The sequence below is a fragment of the Anarhichas minor genome, unplaced genomic scaffold (genome assembly GCF_050575085.1).
Source record: "Anarhichas minor isolate MPS153535 unplaced genomic scaffold, ASM5057508v1 ptg000045l, whole genome shotgun sequence".
NCBI lineage: Eukaryota > Metazoa > Chordata > Actinopteri > Perciformes > Anarhichadidae > Anarhichas > Anarhichas minor.
The window spans coordinates 7,734,816-7,757,464 of record NW_027466491.1 but is presented as its reverse complement, the minus strand read 5'-3'; the positions used below and the strand labels follow the sequence as shown (position 1 = coordinate 7,757,464).

Here is a 22,649-nt window from a genome sequence, read left to right as displayed (position 1 = left end):
CCACAGCGGGTGACATATGAGCTCTGGAGCACGCCACACATTGTGAGCTCCATCGCCAAGGTTTGTTCCAGCTTTATAGACAAAACTACATTTGATGAAACAGCAGCAACGTTTCTATATTATTTTCACAATGAAGGCTTTCAAGGTTGATATTGTCCCAACACCAACAAAGAAGGTTTTGTCCGATGACCTACTGTTAAAGCAGAGCATGAGACATTTGTCTGTCTAAGACACCGGCTTATTAAAAAGCAGTTTGTACAGCGCAGCCTTCGCTAACAATGTGCAATGTAAGCATTCTGCGATGGAATAATCCGGAATTGAACGCTGTTTACGTTCACTGGAGCAATGTAATCAAAGTCTCTGATGAAGAAATCGATGTCTGCTTGTTCTCAGTTTGATTACTGTGGTGAACCCTGCTTTCACAGATCATGCTTACATAGAACAGTTTCTATAAGGCTAATGTTCACTATACGTTTATCATGAACAAACCAGACAAGCAGGAGTTTGGTGGCTCCGTTTCTTTGCGACGGTCCAACCAACAGACAGACTGACTCACTGTAACGCACACAGGACTGCTGCTGGTTGCAGCTAAGAATAGAGGCTCATGCTGTGAAGAAGAAGCCTTTCTTCTGAAAAGCTGGCAATGAGTGGCTGATAAGGATATTTTAAAATGCAAATTCTACTTCTACCAATTCTACCAATCCACTTAGAACAGTGAAATCTTTCTGTGCACCCTTCATAGTATTTCATTTGTCCCATTTGAAGCATGCTGGGTTGTTCCACACATGCAACTTTGCAGAAATAAGAGTGGTAAACACAGATAAATGATTTCAGGAAACTGCTGTCAAAGGGAGGAACAAGGCCACAAGGATACATGTTCTCACAAGTCCCAAATGCACGGGTTCATTTCACTTATAATCCTCATTGTTCTTCTTAAACACACCTTCATCCGCAGTGCACACACAGCAACACAATGTTAGACACACAAGCTGCTTCAAAAAGCTGTCGTTGAGGAGCCAAGGGAGGAAGAAAACACAAGATCCATTGTGATGATTGACTTTGCAGCAGGATGGATTGACCTTGAGCAGCCGTATTTTCCTTCATCTCAAAGAGCAAAACCTAGAGAACTGGGAGGATGTACCTGCTCATTCAAAGCAAATCCCCACGCTCACCCACAAATCAAGTCAGCTTGAGAGACTTCAGCGCATATATCCTGGGTAAAGAAACGGCAGTGGTGCACAGCTTACACGGGATAATGTGGCTTCTGTCCACATAAAAACCTCGCTGTCCTAAAGGTAACTGGGGAAGCAGCCGCACCACAGTACGTCTCACCCGTCACTCCACATGATCTCATAATGCACCACTGAATACTATTACACTCCTATGTAACATAAATCTCGAGCGCTCAGAGCATCATCTTCTTCACCATGTAACGCCTCATCATCTGCTTCAGGTGCTGATTCACAGTTGGGTTACGGGACCAAGAAGCTGCAACACAGCAGCACAATTAGACAGAGAAGACGAGCTGCTGTTTGAAATACTCCAAAGTCCAAGGATACACATAACGGGCGAACTCTTAATTTAACCTTACATTACATTACAGTCATTTAGCAGACACTTTTTTATCCAAAGCGACTTACAATTCAGAGTCTATCACATTTCTACACCGTAGGTACAACTACGGGAGCAATTTCGGGGTTAAGTGTCTTGCTCAAGGACACATCGACATGCGACTAGCAGAGCCTGAGCCAGGATTGGACCACCGACCCTCTGATTGAAAGACGGCCCTGCTATCCACTTAGCCGCAGTCGCCCTTTTTAAAGATTTAAAGATAACTATGTTTGTTTACGAGAAGACTCCAAAGGGTACCTTTACCATTCATTGTTATGTTGTTTTATTATTAATGTGAAGGACCCTGATGCTTAATCGGTAGCTCATTTGCACTTTCCATCTATTTTTCTCTATTACCTGAGTGGCTTTTTGAACAGTCCAAGCCCGTAGCTGTTCTCTCCCCAGTGTTTCAAGGGTGGATTTATAACCTCTTCTCTCCTGCGGCCTGTTTTTTTTCTTTTGCATGTTTGTGCACTCACGTAAACACACATATAATGCAAATAAGAGCCTTGGAGACAGGATATACTGAGTAACAAGGTTTGTTTCCCCACAACACAGACACAACATCACAGAGGCACATCTGCATCCACAGCCACGGGAGCATGTCTATGCTAATCGGCTGGCGTGATCTGCTACGAGCTTGGCTCCAACCCGACAGGGAATCCTAGCTGACAAAAGCTGCTATTTATATCCCTCCCAAGTGCCTCCCACTGCCTGTCCCTGTTATTAACACTGGGGCTGGCTTCCCCAGACAAAAGTCCTTAATTAAAACTGGGATCTCGGCAGCTGAGCAGCCCGGACATATTACGAGCTCTCGTATCGTGTAATCTGTGAAGACCTCAGTGAAGGAGGATTTCTGAAATGACTTTGAACGTATAGCATGTGAGGAGAGCCACCATCAGTGATTCATTAACAGAACAAGCATAAGCAGTGGATATAGACGACTACCGTTGACTCTTTTTTATTGTATAAGAATTCTGTGTTCCATTTCCACACGTAATCTTCAGGATCTCTGGATTATAAAACCGTACAAAGCATCATTACAATGATTGAAAACCAGATAAGGACGGAAGGAACAAACGACTTGAATCTGCTCCAGAGATCATCTCTTCCTATATTTGATCGACTCGATGTTCCATTTCTACGAAACCCAACAACATTTCTGTGTATTTAACTGATTGCTGCAGAGAACACATGTATCTCCTGTTCTTCCTGAGGGAGCTACAATCATAACGATAATGCTGCGGACGATGCCACAGATTTTAAGAAGCGCGTTTCAATCTGAAACATTTGAACGACAGATTTTTACGAGGAGAAAAGCAATCAGATGAGCGGCTCCTAATGACATGACTTGATGGAGCGCGGGGGTTTTGAAATCGAGGCCACTTCGAGGGCGGAGCATCTTTTCATCCCCTTCTACCTCAACTGTGATCTAGCAACACACATCGCCTTGGAAACAAGTATTCTTCTTCTCTGAGTTGTTACCATAGTAAACCATGTGACCTCTCCCCTTTCGGTGTGCTGCAGCTGTTTGTCTTCTGCATGACGCGGAGGATGAAACTGATTATTCCCTCCACTGACAGTCAGTCATCGCTGGCCTTGCCATCTTCAACGTAATGAATGATGGCAACCAGGTGATTCATGTGAGACTTTATGAAAGGGGAGGGAGAGAGAGAAAAGGAAATTCTGCAGGAAAAAAACAAGACACGAGTGCTCTATGCTGCTCAAAAACCGAACTTCCTTATTCTCTTTGCCTGTATTGCAAACAGCCAGAATGCCATCCCGAAATATGAGTGCAGAAGAAATTATTCAAATTCATTGATGTCAAATTATTGATTGGAGCCTGAGTATACGGCCACAGCAATGCAGCGGAGAGGCTAAGGCTGCATTAACCATGGATAGCACGCTCAAAGGGATTTATTTCTTCAATCGACTACATTTACCATCAACACTGATTGAACATTGACTCCAAGCTCTCAACTTTTCCCTTTAAATCTCAACTTTTCCAGCCTATCCCGGTTCAAACTACTACCTGCAATGAGCACCAATAACAGATGATTTCTACCTGTCCGGGGCTTTTTACCATCAGATGTCTGGAAGAAGAGCACAAATCTAAACAACCACATGTCAGAGTACTCTGTCAAATGTCTCGCTTTAAAAAGCCAGAAGTGGAAGGCTCTGCATCATGGCTGGAATTAAGCCCATTTCATTCTCAATGCTCAGAAATAGCTGTTAGTTGTTCAGACATCGTATTTAACAAATCATTACTTTGAGCCAAAATGGGTGACATAAAACCTGAAGCTATTCTCCATTCGGAAAATAGAAACAATGATTCAAATCCAGCTATTATCAGGGAAGACAACAGCACATTTGTTTGTTTCCTTGGAAACAGTTTTTCTTTTTTTCACCGCCCACATGTGGAGTCACACTCTCCATTAGCAGACAGCAGCTATCAATTACATCTGCAGAGTCCTTGATTTAGTCCTCGTTCTTCAATTAGTTACAAATTAGAACAAAACAAGAATCATCGCTCCGAGAAATTACAGAAATTATTTTCTAGGAAAAACGAGGCACAAGATGGACGCTTTTAATCTGAAGGGGATATTGAGAGGGCATGTTGAGAAAGGAGACAGGAAGCTGTAACGTTATCACAGAAATATAAGGAATACAACAATTTAGAACATTACCGACCGGGGAAAGAATCGGGCTGAAGACCTTTAGGGGTCAAGAATGCAGTTTAAAAAACAGCAAAGGGACCACAAGCGGTTAAAACACTATAACATTGACAGGATTCAATCTATCCGTGTTTTGCAGAGACGCACAATGCCAGGTAATGAATACAATCTGCTTTTTTTGTAATGAGCTCAAAACTGATTATGTGCTGCCTAACCTAGCTTTAGTTCTGTGTTATTTTCCTTGATGTGATGATTATTGTTTTGATCTCCCGAGTAACTCATTCGTTCTTCAAGTACATTCTTCTGTGGCGTACGTCAGCCTCAGCCGCAGACCTCAAACTTCAAGCTTCAAGCACCCTGAAGAGAAAATAGTACGACTGATAGATTTGGTCACCAGTATGACTGCGGGGAAGAGATAACAAACAGCGAAGCGGGTCCTTGAACGCACCCTTGAGGCCTTGTTTTCAATGCAGGATCATAACCTTCGGCCAATTGGATGATCATGCTGCAGGAATGGAGCTTTAATGACACTAGGGCTTGCCAAGCATTACCTACTATACAACTGCCTTGACATAATTGAGCCACTGAATCAATGTTTTGTTAAACACACTGAAATCCATAAAATGGGAGGCACTGGACATATAATGAATAGCAATCTTAGTACCCATCTCGCACAAGCATGTGGCAGTAAGACCTGCTTGTGTTTCTCTCTTCCCCGGCAAAGTCAAAGGTCACGATCAGCTTCGGGGCTCGTAGGAAAGGAGGGAGGGGGAGAGGACGTTCAATACTGTGGAGACACGGTGGAGAAGTCGTGCATCAACTTGATGTTTTGTTCCACGTGGGCTGAGAAGATCCTATCGGCTGCTGCTGCTGCAGCTTGGCAGCCTCTGCAAACAGAACTAGCTCTGGCACCATTTTATTTACTCATCCCCGTCAGCAGCACAATGTGGTCTATAATGTTGAACCCCGAGACCCTCAGAAAGGACGAAGAAGCATACCTTGTTGGGAGCAGTTTCATGGAGCTATGGTTGAAAGAAACAAGACGATATCTCCAAAACTAGGGAACTCAAAACGATCTAGACTGATCAGTAGCACTACAGGTAGGAGGGAAATATGTATTTGTTTTGCGTATAAAAACTTAATTCAACTAGATCATATTTCATAAGATTGTTGAATGTATTGTTGTATAGTAAACTACCAGTAGATTTTCCTTCCTTCACCACTGAAGACGGATGATGTTATGCAACAAGAGGTCTTACACCTCTCTACCTCAGGGGAAGATTTAGCGATAAGTGTTGTGGATGAGAAGAGCAACGGCAGATTCCCTTCAGCTGTTCCCTTGAACGAGCTCAAGATTAAAAAGATGCAAGTCTGCAATTAATTTGACAGCAATGTAAAAGCGGTCTTCGCGGCGGCAAATCACCAGCAGCACTTCCTCCGGTACACAGCAAGCAGCGGCGGCAGCAGTGGTTCATTCATGCAGAACCAAGCTGAGCCTGCAAATCCAATATTCCAATAGCTCCTCCTTCCCAAAGACAAATCCGTTCAAGCTTCACTGGACCTGGCTGCTGCCTGCAGTCGAGGTTAAGAGACAGACAAATTCTGCACAGCAAACACATAATCAAACTCCTGATAAACAACGCGGAGGTTCGGGAAGTTTGCAACTTTCCTCAAAGCGCACTCTCGGAAAGTGGCGGCAATTAATGTTGTGGAGGCGCCTCGGAAAACAAACGTCTTCATCTTCATTCACAAAGGCAGCAGCTACTCGCAGGCCGACACAACAACCCCGCCATGACTCACAGATACCGCATTATGGAAATCTAATTCACTAATTGAAATTCAAATTCATTCCAATTCTTTTTAACCACGTTGTTGTTGTTTTGTGTGCATTTGATCCAAACGACTGTGTGATGAGTCAGAGAGGCTTTCGGAGCATCTGTAGTTTTGATTATACAGAGTCTCATTATGTGGATCTCTCCAGAGCAACACCCTCTCACGGGCCCAATGGGGACTAAGGAGATCCCCCATATTCAGCTTGATGTAGCCGAGTAAAGGCACCGCAGAATAATGACGGAGAACTAATCATTCTGAAAATAAAACGTATATTGATTGCAGCTCAATAATGTTTATTACATTCCTGGCATTGAATGTCCTTTGGCATATTTATGACATGAACAATCAGACAAATCAATAAAACCACATAGTGAAGAGTCATACTGTCATGTCAGCGTTTTGGTGAGTGCTGGTTGTATTAAAACAAGGATCATTTGACCCGACTACTGCCAACACTTTCCAGTCTCGTCTCCGTTAACGGCGTTTCTCTGTTCATGCACATGTCACACAGCAATAATCAACACCAGGAATGACCCACTCTACCATGTGATCCATTTCCAGTCACTTGCACAACATGTGGAAACTAGCCCCGGTGGCCTTGTTTAAACTTTGGCTGGTGTGTTGATTAATGTACACGGCGGGGCCAAATCCTATTACGTATTGACTGGAATATGAAACTCCATCCTACTCCGTTGAACTCCTCCAATTAATCAACAGGAGCTGAAATATGGATTTTACTCGCACTGGCATCATGTTCCTGCTCTTAAATCATTCTGTGCATGAATGACATGAATGTACTGAAGCTCTCATTCACATATTTACACCATCACAGTACGAGCGTCACTGTGAGATCCGCCTTCATATCGATGAGGTTTGATAACACTCTTTTGGAGTCTCTTTTTCAAATCTGCTTTTGCTTTTAGAAAATGTTATAATGTAATATTTAGACAAAATTCATATTTTCTATTTATACAAACAGCTTTTGAAAACCCTTTTGATTCAGTAACTGTAAGGAACAGTGTGTTTGCCGTTATGTTGTTTCCTTTGAAACTGAACTAATCTCCCTCTGATAACTTCTCAGCACGTGTTAACTGTGAGATGTTCAGCACACACACACACACACACACACACACACACACACACACAAACAGTCCGGAGTCTCCCCGGGTGTTTAGCTCAATCTCTGTGCCTCTGAGACTTTGCGGCTTATCACAAGCAAGCCCGAACATCAAAGTGCCAGAGTGCTCATACTGCAAAGTTATGCTCCAATAGATGGACTCGGTCGATGACGGCAACTGAACTTTGGCTTTCATGTCATATCTCTCTTTTACCTCAATAATTACAGCACGTATAGAAGAAAGCCATCACTCTCGGGGTGAATGCAAAATGCATGAGAAGGTATTGATAGATTGAAGCCTTAAATAGTTAATTAAAAGAGGCTAAAAGGGATGTTTATGGAGCTAAAGATTCCCTGTAGAGATCAGCTTCCCTGGTGTCGCCATAAAGTCACTTCAAACACGTGCAAAAATAAAAGTCTCTGCACATCACAAGTGCAGCAGTGGCATCCTGCGACACCAACGCTCTCGGCTTTGAGGCATCGCATTCTCATTTTGTTCAAATGAACAGTGACGGGTTGAAATGGAGTGGACCGTTAGAAGCCAGACGATCTTAACAAGAAGAGAAAACAAAGACCGCTGATGTTTGATTGGACAGGTCGTTAAAATCGGTCGTTTTCCATCGTGAGCGGGAAAACCACAGCAAAGAGAAGGACCGACAGATATCCAAACACAGAAGCAAAGGCGAGAGCGGCTAATGGGAGGAATAGGGACATGCTATTTCCTGTCCGCTGGACAGCATCGTGGAAAACAGACAGGAAGTCGATCTATTTTGGGGAATCTGTGAGGAAATGAATAAAGAGAGAGGAGCTCTTGCTGCCGCACGCCATACGATGACCTGCCATGGACTACATTCAGCTCCTTCATCTCTACTCCCATCACATCACATCCCATCATGCATCTCATCCTAACGGGATGGACTGTCCTGTATATACCTGCATATATAGGAGAGAACGGTGCACACATAAACAGGGGCTCCCTGGGAGGAACTAGTCGAGTGTAATTAGATGTGACTGTGTGCGACTATAGGCAGGCTGCCATGTCCATCCAGGATTAAATTAAATAGACTTTCTGGTACCCCCCCCCAACTGACCAATACAACAGTTTTTCTATTCTCACATTGTATATGCATATAACTTCATGTTTTATTCTTGCCAAGGACTTTGTAATCTCAGTTTCTGATATTACATTCTATAAAATGTGTTATTTTCGAAGTCTATCTACACAGTTTTTCCACAAACAAAACTCTTCCTGCCAGTTTTACAGTGTCCACATAAAATAATCCAACCATGAACCACTTTTATGAGCCAAGTTAAGTCCATTCGTCCACATAGTTCATAGAGAAATGGATAGTTAGTCACTACGGGATAACAGACAGCGCTATGAGACTGGCAGTTCTGGGAGCCAGAGTCATGGGAGAACTGATTTGTTGGACTGCAGGTCAACAGACTGCCACATAAAGGTTTGTTTGTCGAATACAAAACGTAAGTTGGCATTCCAGTCAGTGAACCCATGTGCTCCCACTGCTGAGAATCAATGAATTTGTCCCATGAATTACTTATCCAATCACTATAGAAAGATGAAATGATCGGATAGGCCTCTCAAAGTCTTCTGAAGGGCCGGGGGCAGCAGCCAGTAATGGGTTACACATGCAGCTGAGCTCCCACTTGATGAAGTTATTAAAACTGAGTTAATAAAAAGGACCTGCGGCACCTCACATGAGATTACAGCCAACAGAGGCTCGTCTGCATGTAAAACAAAGAGAGGATTGTGCAGAGAGAATGGAGCATCTGTGCAGAGAGACTCGCCTCATACTGTTAACCTATCTGTGCAAGACGCCAGAGAAAGAATCTCATCATCTGTCCTTTTTTTAGGTTATTTTCATGAGAAATGAAGGCGAGGCTAACAATGGTGCTTTTATGAAATAATGACGTTTGTCTTCTTGGAAATGTGAATTTGTTCTTGTGGAAGTAGAGTAAGATAAACATCTGTTCTACTATTCAGAGTCCCAGATCAGAGATCTATACGGCAGGTGACCAGGCGTTAAGGAGGAAATGGTTTGACCCGTGTGTCAGACACACGATGAAGAAGCAGACATGAATGAGCGGCGATGACAGGGTGAAAGGTCACCGAAATCTCCCACAGACGGGATCTGTTTGTCCGTGACATTCCTGGTAGTCACAGCAGGTTCACACGGTAGACGGAGGCAGAAATGACACAAAACTGACTTTGGAACTGAGATTAGGTCAATTTCTGCGAGCTGCGTCTCCTTTTTTAATCTCTATATTTTGAATTAAAATGTATCTTTTAATTTGCTGCACATTCATGCATACTGAGCAGTTACGTGCCAGCAGAAGTACGCTCTGTTAGAGGGCAAACAGGAGAAGTGCTGGTTGTAGCTGTGCGTATCTGTGCGAGTTCCTGCAGCCGGTTATTCCTCAACAAACAGCATGCAGAGAGAGATAACAATAATGTGGGAGGCATCAGATCAAAAAGAATGATTTTGTACACAGACGGGCTTAACTATTAGAAATATTTGATACCTTTTATGACACATTGGGCCTCACGGAGGAAGCAGTTTAGGAACAAATTTCTTGTTTTATTCTCTTTGGAAAAAACACGAATTGCTTCAGTCCAAAGACCGAAACCACAAAATGGTTAAAAATACAAACAAAAAACAACAACAAAAGTTTGATTCAGCCAGAGACTGTGTCAAGGCAATATTCTTTTTTTCTCCTTGAGTACAGGACTATTCAGTTATGCAACCAAACAAATCGGATAACGTGCCCTTTATTCGCTCCCACAGGAGAGTTTTTATGAAGACTAGCAAAAGGGCTTAAAAAAAAAATGGTGCTGGAAAAACTAGGTGCAGCATCTGTGACAAAGCGTATGCCAAGCATGAAATCAGCATTACACAAGGATGAGGTAATCGTTGCCGCCACAAAAGTGTGAAATTTCATCAGGGGCGGAATACAGGCAGTAAAATTCAGACAAACACACACACACACACACACACACACACACACACAGGTGAAAAAGACAGGAGTTCACTGACAGCAGACTGAAGCATCATTGGAATGCCTGCGACACACAACAGGGCTCAGTGCTCGACTGGAGACCAGTCAAATTCTGTTTTTAAGAGAAGAGTGACAGACACTTGTGAGCAGGAGAACTCATGTTGTTCAAAAAAACAAGTGAGGTGAGTCAATTTCACTTATTTTCTACTGAAATCACCCAATATCGCTATATATTCTATTAACCACAGAGCACAGAGCAGTGTTATGTTGGCAAGTCCTTCATTTCGACAAAGAAACTGTGGAAATAGACAGTAATTAAAGTGTACAAAGTGCAAGAATCACACAGTTGATTGCAGTATTACGTGGATGTGCGAGGGAGGGGCTGTAACATTGGCATACTGGGGTTTGTGGGTGAGAAAGAGAGACATGCTGCGGGTGCAGATGAATAGACAGAGGTGATGGACGGCTGAGCATGAAGCTCTGGAAAACGGTCTGCATTCAAATCCCATCTCACTCGATGCTTGAGTAGCTTGTCGATCGCCTCTTCAAAATCAGACCATGTCAGCTGCGACACACCCAGGAGCTCCTCTCTCCTCTCCACTCCCCCCCCCTCCACCGACAAAAACACTTGCCAAAGAGAGCTCTTTCTTATCGCTGTACTCGCTCTCAACACTCTGTCCATCGCACTTTTGCATACACGGTGTTAAGGGCTTTGATGATGATCATCATGTGAAAGTAGCTTAAGTTGTCAGACATGCACACGGTGCCCGGAAATCCATCTTAAATCTCACTTTTTTTCCCAAACAAATCTTGCTTTTCATCAAAGTAAGAGAATCTGCTCATGATAGAAGTGAGAGAAGTCATCTCGCCCCAACAATCAGATTTTTTACTTATTTTAAGAATCATTTTCTTTTCAATTTGTGCTCACTCGATCACTTCCAAACACATCAGGGCACGCACTTTGAAAATACATATAAAACACACGGGAGGTCAGATAGAGAACACTCCACTCACCGTTCCCATGGCACACTAAAAGCCTGGCCATTAATGCCTGCACACACTACGTGCACTTCAACCAGCTAACAGAAGATTTATGTGTTGAGAGGTACGGGAGGTTGACGCAACAGACGTTCCGGCGCTTTTAAGTGGGAGCACTTGCGTAAACATGACCATGAATAACCCATTAGACTCAGACAGACAGCATGTCTGCATCAGGTCCCTCGTCTGTTGTGCCCTAATGAGCCCAACATGTCACGTGACTGTAGAGAAATATCTCGAGGTTCAGTGTTCAAATGAAGTGTTTTTTTACTATTATATTTGCTTCTAGTTATAATCTTTAACTGTGTCTTGCCTAAAAAGTTCCCAGTTTCAAATTTCCGTTGCGCATCTGTGTTGCATAAATTATCTCGGAATCCTCCTAAAATGTGAGAAAACAACATATTTTCTTGTTGGAAACATGAAATATATATCTTGGCATACCAGTTCTCTTTGCTGACTAACTGACGATCATGCAGTAGTTTTATTTCATCATACATCTGTACCTGGAGAAGGAGGCCGAAGCCAGATTCTACATTTCTTTTGCGGCTGTCAGGCATTTGACTGGTCGCGTAGCCTCCGCTGCGATACTACAAGGTTCCCCCCCACAAACATCCAGGTGGAATGCACGATCTGATGTGAATGCTAACATACCTGGGCCAAATGCGTTAATAATTCACGGCATTCTTTGAACCTTATAGTTTGTGCTGAATTATTCATGGTTTTACAAGAAATAGGGACACGTGAGCTTTGAATCACAGTTGCGTGTCAGGGCATCTCTTTCTCTCTCTCTCTCTATATATATATATATACACACTGTATATATGATACTGTATATATGTATATTAATCCTTCATCTCAGCAGCGAGGGAGCAATAATGTGGTTTAGGCACAACTGCCCTCTACATACTGCTCTCTCCAGAATTATTTCAGGGAACTGCAGAATATTTTTTTGTTTAAAATGTAAATCTAATCCTCATCTGTTGTCCTCTCCGTTACCATGCAGCTCAAAGTAGATCATACATACATGCTAAGCTATGGCTAAGCTATTCCCGGGCCAGGGAAGGCCTCCTGGTTTTGTGAATAATGAACTGTGTTGCATTCAAATCCCAGTTGCACTAATTTGTGGCCTCCAGATGTATTGTGTTTACACGGGCGTGGGGAGAAATCAGTTAATGTGCATTGCAAGCTATAACCAACGCCTGCAGTGTCATTTTCAAACAAGATAACTTCAAGGCTAAGGATCAAATCAAACCCAACAGCTGTATCAATGTCTCAAGATATGAATCTGATGAAGCATGCTGGGAAAGAATTTGGAGGCAAGAAGGTTTATGTGGAAACAAAATCTTCAATGCTAAATGTTCAGATGAATGTTAAAAAAACATAACATTTTTTCACAGCTGAATGTAATGCATGCGTAGCTGGCTTTCTCCCCGTCTCTCCTCATCCTGTCGCTCCTTCGATATCTCTCCATCCCGCGCTCCCTTACACAAGCCTGTCGGTTTGTTTTTAGCACATGTTGCTCGCAGCATCGTGGCAGAAAACACCCACATGTTGAGGAACATCCTGAGCCCTCTACTCCTCCAGGCAAAGCTAAAAATGTTTGGATTTTCCCTCAGTGAAAAACTTGAAAAACAGCAGATCATCGTTTTAAAACTTAAACAAATACAACTCTGAAATGAAACTGCTTAGCCCGGCTTCATCTGTCAATAACATGCTAATTTCACCATCTGTAGTCAGTGTCAGATGGATTTATTTCAGCCAATAGTGTCAAATCTTTGTAATGAATATCCCTAGTATGTACAGCTCCCTTATCATATCTTTGTCCAATAGAGGATAATGAGACATTGTGTTGAATCATGGTTCGAGGTGATTATTACAGCAACAGAAAGTATAGTATTTTCCTTGTTAAAGCATAGATTTTGTGCTTGTCTGCGTTAAACGGCTGTGGAGAGCTGCTCTTCTCTCACAGTAATCTCCCACTTTCCCTCTAAACCTCCCCCGTCTTTCATTCCAGACACCCATGGGTGTGGCGAAGCCGATTCCACCGGCACGAGGAGTCGAGACGAGCCACAGTCACCGTCTCCTCGGCAACCGGGGGTGGATGCTGAGGTCTTTGTGGGGCGCACACACCGCCTCTGTCACGTGTTAAAGTGAGAGTCGTGTAGCAGGTGGTGCTGCCTCCTTCGCAGAGGACTGGAAAGGCCTGCAGGGGCCACAGGGCCTGGTCAGAGCCGTGCCATGCCGGGCTATAGCTGTCAGCTCACATTAGCACAGATCACAGGGCTAACGCCAGTCGGTGGCCTGCTTTGTGTCGGCATCAGGCTTATTACGGAGGCAGAGACAGCAGGCATGACCGCTTCGGGAAGTTTGGGGTCCTGAGATTCCCAGCGTCTATTTAAGAACCCTCCGGAAAAATGACATTCTATAATTTCACTGCCATTTACGTCCCAAAAAGAATGCATTGGATTGATTGCTGCATTATCATTTATCTGAATGCATATTGTTAATTTATAGCTCACGGTTTAATAATCTCTCAGTGTTTCCGGGCAGATTTCCTTCACTATTGAGCTCTTTTTATCCTGAACACCTGCAATGCATTCAACAGAAAGTCTAGCGGCCGCACAACAATAAGCACTTGACCGCACACTTCATCTTGAGCGCGGCGGCGAGTGTTTCAGCAACCCGAAGTCGGCCGTCAGACTTTTAAAAAGCGACTCTCAGGCTAAACTGCCAACACTACTGATGGAGGAACTCGATCGCTGCAGCCTGCAGCGTGTGATCAACCTCTGAATACAAAGAGGCTCTTTAATGGAGGGAAAGAGAGGCACTTCACACCGACAGCCTCTGTGACGGGCAGTAGAGGGTCAGACGCTTTTCAGTTCATTACAGAAATAACTGATAGGGCCGACTGTCTGTACAGTATGTGTGTATTTGGTGGTGACTGGAGTGTAAATAGTCATTCATGACCCAACTCAAAAATGTAGCAAACACATTTAAGCGATATATCCACTAAAGCCATCTTCATAAGCGTAGACTGATATGATGCCAACATTAGCATATTATTTACAGCAGGGAGCAGGAGTGGGATTGTTAGCAGCGGCTGCATCGGGGAAACCACATGTGGGGTTTTTGCCTCTGTTACAGACTCAGCGCAAATATGTGTAAGAAAGCCCTGCGAGGCATGCTGTAATGACCGAGCAACTGCACGAAACATGTTCTTATTAGCATATTATGGAAGCTCAGACTGTCATTTGGGTGAAAATCAGGGATTACAATGGTAGAACCAGCAGCGTGCTTTCATAGCCGTCAATGCAATTAGATTAAAAGAAAGCAGGAGCAAACATCGGAATGGTAAAAGAGATGATCGCCTGTCCTCGCTACAAAAAAAAGGGACGGTAGCCAATCCGATCTGTCTCTCATACCTCTCCATGTTAATTGCTGTGCCCCTGGTAAACTGACTCAGGACCTCCCTAGTGCCCTGTCTGCCAGACCTCTTCTATCTTATTACCAGCTGAGATATTATACACTTTCATTAAAAATCCTGGATGGCGAGAGGCTCCCAGCTCACCTGCAGGGCTTTAGGTGCAAATGATCTTCTTGGGGGGGGGGAAAAGAAAAAAAAAAAAAGTTCTCGGCTCCAAAGTTTGGGCTGGAGCTCAGTGCCGGAGAGAGTGAAACCACAGCGGGTGAGAGTGTTCCTACAGCCAGCCAGCGGAGAGGACAGCTGTGGAGATCTCAGATAATTAAGTTCTCTGTTGGCTTCCTACACACAGATGCTCCCCGGTAGTCCTCTGTGAACAAGGCTTTTATGGGAAAACATTAGGTGCTGAGGTGGTGTCGTCTCAGCGGGGGGAGTGTCTGTGTGTCTGTGTGTCTGTGTCGCTACAACGTGATGAGCAAGAAAGACGACTATTCGGGCATAGCTTTAAACTGCAGCAACGTTGTGAAAGTATTAAGAACTACAAACTTTGAAGAACTACATTTTATAACGAGCCAACCCATTTTTGGAAAACATTCCAGTTTAATAGAGAAATAAAAGAGGATAAAAATGATTGCCGTTATGTCTTTATAGCCTGGTCTGGCCATATTAAGTGCGCACACACACACACACACACACACACACACACACACACACACAAACAGAAGGGGAGCCGCAGTAAAAGAGGAGGCAGCCAAAGCTGGTGTAATTGAACATGGCAAAAGATTTTATTGCCACTGCATTATTCACAAAGGCCACTGCGTACTGTATCGCCTCATGTGAATCGACTGCGGGGGAAACATAATGTTGCAAGGAGACAGTGTGGGTGAGGCGGTTTTTAAAGTCTAACACAGCAGGCTGTAGAGAGGCTCGGGATGAATGAATTTACCCTGACAGCAGTTTGAAAACACAGCCTCCAAATGGACTGTTTATTGGCCTTTAATCAAGCTGGCACAGGGATGGGTCGCTGAAACACATGGAGATGCTCAGAGAGAAGGAGCGGGGGTCACGAGACAAAGAGACAGAGACGTAGAGTTAATGGTGGAATGTAGGAATCTACCACTACTCCCATTACAGGGCGCGTGAGAGATATAAAATCCAACAGCCACGGAGGAGTGCCTTATGGACCGGCTACTACAGTTTCAGCACCACGGACAGAGAAATGCCACCCTGCCAGATGGAGAGAAAGCTGGAAATCAGCCAAGTCTAAGATAGAGCGTCTGGATGAACACATGAATGGAACAAGACACTTTCATAGTCACTTAAGCAGACGCTGCAAAGTAAGTGTGAGGATAAAAATGACACAGTTACTGAATTTTACTCTGATAAAAGCTTAGAGTCATCTTTAACCTGCCAGCCACAGTGCTGCCTGCCCTCTGCCTCCACTGTCTGAATACCAATGGACCCCATAGACAACAGGACACTAACAATAGGGCTGGTACTTTATTCCTATGTGGAACTATTGGGAAACTGTTTGTTTGAATTAAAAAGACATGACATTTAAATGAATTGCTTCAAGTATTACACTCCGGGGCAGGTGCTACTGCCCCTACCTTGTGGACCATAGACTGTGTACGAGAAGTGGACGTAGTAAACGAGACGTCTTGGTTTGTGGACGACGGTTGAGGAGCCTCAAGTTTGGCATTTTTGGGAGAAAAGAGGGGGGAGCTAAGTGCAATAAGACATTTTTAGGCGACTGATATGTTGATAGAAGAGATAGCCGCAGACTTAGATCTAGATCGGAGCGGTGGATGTCCTGCATTAGGCCACTAATATGTTGCAATTAACTGCCGTGAACTGAAAACAGACTATGAAACTCCCAGACCGGTCTTAGGGCAAAGAAAACAAACAAAACAACACCGCCTCCCAACTGCAGGACAATCAGAGGATGGGAACACTATATGTGTGTGTGTCTGTGTAAGTGTGTGTGTGTGTGTGTGTGGTTGTACATCGTTTCCAATGTCGATTGGTTATCGGGTGGATTGGTGTCTGAGCATTGGATCTGCAGGGACAGGGACACAATGCCAATGACTGATTGAGTCTCCAGTGAGGTGATCAGCACTGAGGTAGGTCTGGTTTTATCACTACCCATGATTCATTGCTCTACTATATCTCCCTCTCTCGATCTTTTTTCGCCCCCCAAACCAGCCAGTATATTAACTCAGAAAGTTTTCTCGAGGCTCTATTTGTTCTTATAAAATGTATTTTCTTTGATCCACTTTAACATCGTTGAAGACCCCGGAACCTCAGAGATTGATGTCACTCTCACTGACAAATAAATGGCTAACAAGTCAGCCGTTTGACCAAACACACACACGAAGCATACAGATTCATCCCGCTTTGATTTCACCCTGGAAGAGAAAAATGATAAATTCCCCTCTTTGTATTCTGTCAAGCCTTTCAAGTCCACATCGTTGGATGAATGAGATCAGACTGCTGCAGGAAACCAGGCAAAGGGTTACACCATAATTGCATCAATGAGGAGAGGTTGTCGGCACACTAGTCTATTGAAGTGAGTGGCTTGGCTTGTGTGTGCAACCTACTCCACTTTAAAATCTCTGTGGGATCTGTGCTGTGTGTGTACCAGCTCTGTACCCTATTAGTTATGATTCGATGTTCGGTATGAGCCAACATTGGCTGCCATTACACCAGGAGACTAATTAAGATGTGTGACAAAGAGAATAAGACATTTGCATCTCACATTAAAGGATACAGCTGGAAAAATTCTACATGTTTGTGTTTGTGTCAACAAATCCCATTACTTTTGGAGTTTCCTACTCCATCTGTGGCACTTAGCCCGAAGCCTTTTTGTTCCCTCCTGAAGACACAAATCTCAAAAAAATGGGTCACGACTCGGATTTTTTTTAAAAGGCTAAACATCCCCAAAAAATATGTTTAGCAAATTGTACAGGTAAATAGGGCCATTATTGAGGAGGATTTGGTGTGCTCGCAAGTATTTCTGGTGGCAGGATGATGAATGTACGATCAAACATTATTGTGTTTTCATGTGATTTGTTGACAAAGCATTGTTTTATAGACTTATGTCTATTTACTTACTACATTGTTAAGCATTGCTGGCAGCACGCTCTACAAAGCAAATGGTTAGTTTCAGGAATTAGAGGAGAAAAAGGTTCAGTTGACTTTAAAAATGAGTAAAGAGCAAATGCTTCCTGAAACGACAAGCAAGGAAAGTTCTTTCCACTGTTACAAGAAAGTCAGAGGTTTGTGGCTCGATGATTTGTAAAATGTATTTATTAATTCTCTGTGGATCGTTTGATTTTGTATTCATTCCTGGAGGGATTGAACCGAGCTGCTGCCTCTAAGGTACAGGCTTTACAGTAACGCGTACACACCACTGGTCCACAAATAGACGGCCTTCTATTCCATCTCTCCCGTGTTCACACAACGACACACACACACACACACACACACACACACACACACACACACACACACACACACACACACACACACGCACACACACACACAGGGGCCTCTTGCTTTCGAAAGCTCACTCATCCTTTTAATCGGTGTGGAATCCATCAAAGTGGGTCAAACTCGCTTCCCCATCTGCCCCGGCCAGATTTTAAATGCACGAGGGCTGATTAAAAAAAAGACCAAGAAAATAGGGCAAACGCCTCCAACACACACGTATACGCAGCACTCAGGAGACCGGCAGCAGGAGCAGACACCGAGGGGAGGACGGTGTGCCGGTGAGGATGTTTGGAAGTAATTACCGCGTGCCAGCGTAACAAATAAAAGGTCAAGCAGTTCGACTTCAATCTGGAAGCCGTGTATCAATTTGCCGTTTTTGCGCTCATTTGCATACAGCCACCTTTAGTTGTCCCATCAACCGTCCCTGAACACATGACACAGAGAGGGCGGGGCACGCGAGGAGGGGGGAGGAATGTGTGTGTGTGTGTGACAGGGGTAAGACAGCTGTGGGTATAAGCTTGCAGCTGGGTGTATCAAAGTGTGTGCGTACATGTACATGTGTCTGTTTGAGTGACGAGAGAGGGAGAGAGAGAGAGAGAGAGAGAGAGAGAGAGCGTTTCTGTGCGGTTCACGCCTCGGTGTCTTTTTCTTGTTGTTTGTTTCTTTGCAGTCGTGTGTGTTGCCGTAGATTCGCACCGTTGTTCACATCGGAACAGAAATAGAAAAATAGAAAAAGCTCTCACAAAAGCTTCCACGTGTTTCCGTCCGGATCAAGCCGCAGCACCGTCCCGCTGTCATGTGATGAGTTGAGTAACCGCAGTGTGCTTTGATGCATGTGCAGAGATCATCACAGGGGCGGGACCCTGCATTTAGCCCATCATCATGCTGCACAAATGGGGATTTCCAAGATTAAGCGTTGACATGCAGTCGGCAGTGAGAGGTCACTAATACAGTACGTTGAGCAGAGACGACAGGAAAGGCATCTAGATGGCTGCAATTCAATCATTCGACTAACTGTGATGTTTATTTTTACCGATTAATATGTTGATTTGTTTCTTAATCAATATTTGGTCCATAAAATAAATCACATTTTCCTTAAGCCAAAGATGATTTTTACAACAGCCCAAGGTCACAAAAAAATAATAAGCTCCCTCACTGACAAAGGCTAGAAGGTTTATTTCCGATTCCACGAGAGAATAAACACCAAGGGAGACTGCAGACAGTTGAGGCATCGCCATGATGACACACCCCTGGGTGCAGAAGAAATAGGTGCTTACTTGTCATTCAAACTGCCGTCTGGTGTCACCTGATGAGTTATCCTGTCTGGCAGACCTTCCTGGCTCTAAGAGCCTGATTGGGCCCGGGAAAGTGCTCAGCTGTGGGCGTGAAGGTGCGAGAGTGTGTGTGATTTATGCATCTGAAGATGCAGCGCTGAATAAGAGACCCTGTGCCTTTCCCTGCACTCGGCTCGAGCAGCGTGCAATAGAAGCTCATCCCGAATGTCCCCGTGTGGAGGTTAGCACCAGGCTAAATTAGAAGTAGCACTTTTTATTTTTTTAATCAGCGTGCGCAGCCTTGTCATCCATCTTTTTCTGTCGAGCCCTGAATGCAAACTCTCAGTCAGAGTGCCAGGAGGGAGGGCCGGACGAGGCGCGGCTTTAACGGATTGATTAAGTGGGGTTGGCCTCGGCTGTGGCCGTGCTTACAAACAGAGCACGGAGGACAGAATGGACACATCCGACCCCAAACAGCAGCTCTATAGCCAGAGTCCCCCCTGCGGCCGGCAGCGCTGCAATAAACTTCCCCAAATGCCAGTTAACTGCAACAGAGAGGATTACTTTGAAGGAGAGCTGTGAGAACCAGCTCATTTCCTTCCTCTCCACTCAAAGCCAGCAGCCAGAGGGGAGGCTTTTGCAGCAAAAAGACCAGAGGGACGAGTGAAACCTATCTGACAATCTGTCAGAAAGTTTGGCTGCCAACTTTGCCGTGACTTTGCCCCGGCGCTGATCAGATTAGGTAGTCAGTGTTACTTCATCCTTGTTATCCAATTTCGTTCAATTAACTGTTCCGTATGAGCCTCTTCGCTGTAACAACACCTTCCTCTGCTAGAGGCTGCATGTGCTGTGTGGGAAAACAAACGCATTTTAGACAAAGAGGCCTTCATGGCAAAGACACAGCAGCTGAAGAGGCTAATCACATGCAGCGCTAATTTAACAGCCAAGGACAAATACTGGGCAACAATCACATCTCATTTCTCAGGTAGCTCAACCCTGACAAACGATTTGAGGTGATTATTGGATGGGAACAATGGGCTATAAACTTCAAGGACGTGAAAATAAAGGGATGAATCATTGAAAGATGCTGCTTTCAACAAGCAACCGTCGGTCTCACAACACCATGATTCTAAGAGTTTGAACATTGAGCGGATTCTCCTTAAAGCTCAAAACCCAGAACTGCATTCATCTCAGCAGAGAATTGCCCAGGGAGCAGAAACACTGTTTCTCAAATTGCCTCTTGAAGTGTCGCTTGATAAAGACATCACATGGACTTTTCCTGTTTTTATAATGGCTTGCTGGGGCATGCAGCACATCTCTTGGTTCACATCAGAAGGGACTCAAGGTTCAGACTCTGCTGTGAACCCACTAACATGGTCCAGTGGGCTCGGAGCGCAGCCAGCAAACCTCTCCCGTGGGAGAGATGTCCCTGGATGTCGCTCCATCAGATACACTAAAAAAAGCCACTGACGGAGGCAGCCACACCATGATGTCAAACAACTTGCCGCATGCCTCCTTGTCACCTTTTTAAAATGCAGAATCAGCACTTCAAAGGAGTGTCAAACTATTTTTTGCCAATGTCGGTCTGTCTGTACACCACTTTTGAGGGATTAGGAGTGAAATTACTAGAAAACGACTGGATGAATTACCATGAAATTGAGTACAGTCATTCATGTCCCCCTCAGGGTAAATTGTAGGGGTGAGACTGCAACCAACTAAAACTTCTCCCGTGTGCCAAGTAGCAGAACTACAGTGGCTGCCGCGAAGACACGAACGGGCCTAGAGCCTGCGTTTGGTTTGGTTTTAGTAGATAGATGCATTATATGGTAGCAAGTGGTTTGATGCTTTTTGGTGTCTATATATCTTTTTAAATAGAGTAAATTATATCAAAAGGTACAGACGATGTGATGTAAAAAACACTCCTCAGTCTGATTATTATTTTCCTCCACAACCATCCGACAACCCCTGGGAATTACACCCCCCAGGTTGAGGTCCACTGAGAGCTGCTAGCACGGCTGTAGACGTCTTCTACTGCGTGGCAGACTAGAGATCTCCCGAACTAAGCAAACCCCGACTCTTCTGGGTGCATGTTTGCAGAGCCTGGCAGTGAATACTAAAGGAACTCAATAAGTCCGTCACCCTGATGGAGCTGCTGAGGCTTTCACCTACTTTGCAATTTGATTCAATTTGCCCCGGCCGATTTGTAATTGCAAACTGGGAAGGGCAATCTGATAAAAATGAATAACATTAGGAGTTGGTAAACAATCTGACAGGGTGTTCAAAATGGCTGAACTGGCGTGACTCAATGTAGTGATGCATGCTTATTACCTCGACAAGCGTGATAGATCTCAAGTCACCTCAAGGGTGGAGGAAAATGAATTGTGATTTATGTGTATGGAAGCAGCCCCGATGCCGAGTTTTATTTTTTATGGGGATTTCCTGGAACTATAATCTGTGAGCCAGGGCGCCTTTGATTTTGTGATATAATCAGTGGAGCTTCTTCCAACAGGTACGAGCCCTCAGGGAGCCTTTTCTTCACTAATGATTTGACATGAAAAGGCAAAGACGGGTTTATGACAAACACCGGGGGGAAGCTTCAAATGCGAAAGTCCCAACGGCGGTGCAGTTTGGAGGGAGGACGAACATGATATCGGACAAAGTGATTCAAGAGGCAGAGATGATGACATTGTGCCTTATTGGGCTTTGCAGCCTCTGGCCTTTTTTCTTGTCGTCTAAAATATCAACGCAATGGCAAAACAAATTTGAGTGGGGGGAGACACTCTGCTCTGCTGCTGGCCCATAATGTGATAAGACTGATGAGGCAGGTGTAACGCTGCATACACATCTTATCTGAGCTCCCATCAGCACTTGTGCTCACTTGAAAAGCGACCCACAAACCCCCTTTCCTCTCCTCTCCAGTGAATCACGCTGACTGCACCTGGATGCAAAAAAAAAATTCAACCATCATCACCTTTCTTTCTTTTTCAGGGCGAAAAAAAGGCAACCAGCAGGTTCTTGAACAATCTCACTTGCTGAACATTTCCTTCTTGTCTTCCTTCCACCCACAGCAAAAAAAAGACAACCCAGAAAAGTGCTGGCTTGGTTACAAGAGTCATGTGGAACACACTCGATCAATATCCACTGACGCCGCTTCGTTGCCATGCATGGGCACT

At 44.3% G+C, this 22,649-nt stretch overlaps 1 protein-coding gene across 3 annotated transcripts in view; it reads right to left on the bottom strand.

Annotated features, from left to right (window-relative positions):
- Positions 1-22,649, bottom strand: part of ppfia2 (PTPRF interacting protein alpha 2) — a 115,642-nt gene that overhangs the window by 49,907 nt on the left and 43,086 nt on the right. The gene's annotated exons all lie outside the window — the stretch shown is intronic.